This window comes from Solanum stenotomum, chromosome 12 (assembly GCF_019186545.1).
Source record: "Solanum stenotomum isolate F172 chromosome 12, ASM1918654v1, whole genome shotgun sequence".
Taxonomy (NCBI): domain Eukaryota; kingdom Viridiplantae; phylum Streptophyta; class Magnoliopsida; order Solanales; family Solanaceae; genus Solanum; species Solanum stenotomum.
In genome coordinates this window covers 41691340-41695422 of record NC_064293.1, presented here as the reverse complement: position 1 = coordinate 41695422, position 4083 = coordinate 41691340, and the positions used below count along the sequence as shown (strand labels likewise).

At 33.3% G+C, this 4083-nt stretch overlaps 1 pseudogene; it reads right to left on the bottom strand.

The window, feature by feature from the left end:
• Nucleotides 1-280: 280 nt before the first annotated feature.
• LOC125847439 (probable polygalacturonase) lies at nucleotides 281-2578 on the bottom strand (annotated as a pseudogene).
• Nucleotides 2579-4083: the final 1505 nt, after the last annotated feature.

Genomic DNA, 4083 nt, shown 5'->3' with positions numbered 1-4083 from the left:
ATATCCAGAAGCGTGAATTTGCTATCTTAAATGTGTTGTTCACAATTCCTTACTGGTAAATGAACTTTGAGATTTGTTTTTCTTAGATTTGTTGATAGTCACGGTTTGTAGAATCATAGTTTTGCTTCCTATAGTGTAACATGAAATCATCCATTTTGGAAAAGAACACATGAAGTCCTTATATTGTTATATTTGTAGCGTAATGTTGAGGGTATTCTAAAGTAGCCATGAAAAGTATGGGTACTTAAGTAATAGAACTATTATATGTATGGAAAGCTTATCAGAGATTCAATCTATAAGAACATCTTTGCATCTCTATGCTATATATGGGTAAACTTTCTATAGGAAAAGCATTTCTTTGTGCCCTGATCAGCTAGCAACTTACAAGGTGGAGGTTGCACACTACTGCTAATTCCTTCAATATTAGTGCAAGCCTATGGATTTTTCTTGGACTTTCCTGCTAAACCAATTGTTACATTAGACATGCAGATTCCAGTGAAAGGATCCCCGGATATCCAATCTAGCTGGCCAGCCATTGACACGTTCTCAACCACCACATCCCGGTAATTGATTCCTTTTATCTCTGGTAAGGCTTTAGGATCCCAGTGAGTTTCAACATGTGAACCATAATTGTCTGTCATCCAAAATACCCATTTCATGGTGTGCAGTTTCATCCCCTTGACATATATATCTTTGATGTAGCCCCCTCGCCCCACGCCAGTCTTGATCCTTATTCCTGATTCTGTCTAGATGGTTGTAATGTCTTGAATTCTCACATCTTGAATTCCACCTGACATTTCACTTCCTAATGTTATAGATGCACTGTATAGTGAAATGCAAGTGAGACGTTTGATGATCAAATGACTTGTTGGCTTTTCGTATTTTATACCATACTTATTCCAGCCATTTTTGACTACTACACAATCATCTCCAGATACAATGTAGTTGTTCTCTAGTTTTCTAAGTTATTGTTAACTATGTTCTTTGTTCTTTCTGTTTGTTGGTCCTGGTGTTACAAATATAAATCGATGAATATGTAAGCATTTGATTCTATCTTTCTTAGAAATTACTGGTTTTGATATCTTCATTCTACTTCTGAAGTTCTTAAATTTGTACTTCGTTTTCATTCTACTTACAAAGTTCTTGAATTTATACTTTGTTTTCTTTTTTGGTGCTCTTAATATCTTTATTAAGTTTGAGGAATTTGATTATTTGATAAGATTCCTCTTATGAGAATAATTCATTGGCGCAGGTTCTTTTTCATGTAACTGATATGCCCATAATTCTAAAGATCAAGAGGTACATTTTCTATATTACTGCTAAACAATATTAATAAACAATATATCGTAATAGTAAAAATGACTTTAGATATAATATTCATTTCCTTTCTTGAATATTTCCATTTTGTAATATCATTGTCTAATACCTAAGACTAATCCACCATAAAAAACAAAAGAGCTTACAGAGAACAATGAAGAAGCTACACAAATATAGCACCGTAATAGTTTGCTTGCAAAATTTTCTAAGAAGAAGGCAAATTTTGGAGGGCCTAGGAAGATTTTTTATGTGCACTGTAATGCAGTCAAGTTGTTTGATGATAAGCTTGAAGAGTTGAAGTAATATATTTATTGCTTCTCTTTCTTTCTTCACAGGAATTCTAGCGCTTACACATGAACTTGATTATGTTTGGTGAACATATAGTCGTATACATCCTATAAACAAAAATATATACAGCTATGTAAGTTCTTATATATCAGTTGTGGCAGTAAATATGTGAAGAGACATGTTTCTACATAACCTATACCAAATCTCTAGAGTATAGATTTCAAGAAACAAGCATCTCCAAGACAATATAGCAATCTAGAAGGAGCTTACATTAGCTTCAGGTCTGTTTGTTGTCAATTGAAGTTAAAAAGCTCCCATGCTAAATTTTAGATAAAGAATATTGAGGAGGTATAGTATTAGTTGAGGTTTGCTAAATTCTAATCATCAATTTTAATCAATCTTCTCAACTGTCTTATTATTGGAATCTCTCTGGTTTCAGGCACAACACATCTCTTCTAGTGAGCATATCAAGGAACTCCAAGGTATAGTAATTTGTGTTGGGACATTTAAGTTTGACTTATGAGCAAGCGAGGCAAATTTGAGTGTGGTTCTAAAATTTTCTGTGACATTTTATTTGATTCTGTTGACGCACATTTGCTAATCTTTTTTTGAGTAATTATATCTTTTTTGTTTGCATTGATTCTGCTGTTATTTAGTATGAAAAACTTTTGATTCGAGTATTAGCAGGATTTTCTCTTAAATTTGAACTCATATTTGAAACCAAGTGAAAATCCTTAAGGAAGTTCCTTCTCTTGTTTATTAGTCCTCTTAGTGTTGGTAGTTAAAATCTTGTAATACTGTTTTTGTTAGGAAGGAAAAAGAGGTGACAAAAGGAACTTCAAAGCAAGCTTCTACTGCTTCACTTTCTCTCTCTAGAAAAGTATAAGCATGAGGCAGTTGAGCTAGGTCGTGTGGCGTCTCGTGCCTTTATTACTCATACACTTCCTCAGAATCCACTTTACCTTAATTCCATCGCTTTCGTTGACGTCTCTTGTTCTTAACGTGAGTTCTGTACTATGTTTTCTCTGGTAACATTCACTTTTCTAGGTCTCTGTTGGTTCTTCTACATTTATGGAGTTTATACCTTTATATGATTTGTGGATGCATGTTTCAAATTTATACTCTCTCTATTTTCTTTTACCCCAAAATTGAAACATTATATGGCTACAAACTATTTGTATTTTGTTCTATTCTTTACTTAACTTAAAATAAAAAGATTTTAACACAAAATATTAAATTTAATTTGGGTATAGTAGAAATCCTTTCTTCTCCTTAGATATAAGTTTTTAATTTTAGTTGTCCACTGTCCAATTTTTAACACAAATCAGCTCTAAGATTGTAGGTATAGTGAAAATAAGTAATATATGTATGTTTTGAAAGAAAGATTAATGACTAGCCAACATTTAATGACTTAATAGAGAGATGCAATTTTGGAGATAATCCGCAATTACACTTCTCCTTTGGTGACTGTACCAATCGGAAATTATATGCAAGTAGCATATCTAATTTGGAAAAGAGAGTCGCAACACGAATAATTCACACATCCTCATAAAAATTTAAAAGACGTGATTATAAATTTGAAAGGTGCCTATTCTGCTGTTGTCATACTTTGTGCTTGCCATTGTCAATGCATGTTGCTAAATTCCATACATTTTTTTCCTTGTGTTGTGAGATTATTCTGCAATAGTGAGTTCTGGATTAGTTCTTGGGATGTAATTTGTTTTGTTTCAATTTGGACTATCAAATATTAATTATTAGCCATCTCTCTTTCCTTCTAATGGGTTCTGTTTTATTTAAGAATCAAATATTGAGGAAACTGAGCAAGCATTGAAAGGAAAGGATGAGGTGATTGCGGACAAAGAGAACATAATAAAAGGAAAAATAGAGATGATCAAGTCACTGTCAACTGAAATTGGCCTCTTTACAGGTGAGTCCCTCAAATTAGCAAGTTCGTATGCTATTTTAGTTTAATGAAAATGTCTTAGGATTGTTGATGTAAGTCGTAGCCTCTTCAGTCATATTGTTTTGTATAGACAAAGGGTTCCTTTAGTTGACAACAAGTGTTTCATACTTCAGAGAAGATCGTCCTATAAATTTAGATACTCGCAGTGTTAATACCTAAGTAATGATCCATTAGTTTTCTTCTCTCTAGGGCTATAGTTTTTTTTTGGCCGACTTCAGGAATAAATAAGATGAGCCATTATATATTGTTATACTTCAAGAATCTGTCTTTGATTTGTACTAGAACAAATTGATGATTGCTATTGCACCAACTTATTATTTGTCATCAGGTTCGGGATAACCCGGCAGCGCTACTTGCTTTGTGTTGGTACTGGGATACTCATGGAGTTGGATCCAAGGTGTGGTTCACCTTCAGCTTTGCTAACTGGTCATCGTTTCACCGTAAATTTAGTTTTCTCTTTTTCTTGTTTCCAGCTATATTCAACAACTACGAGAAGGTCTGCACAATTTCTTTGC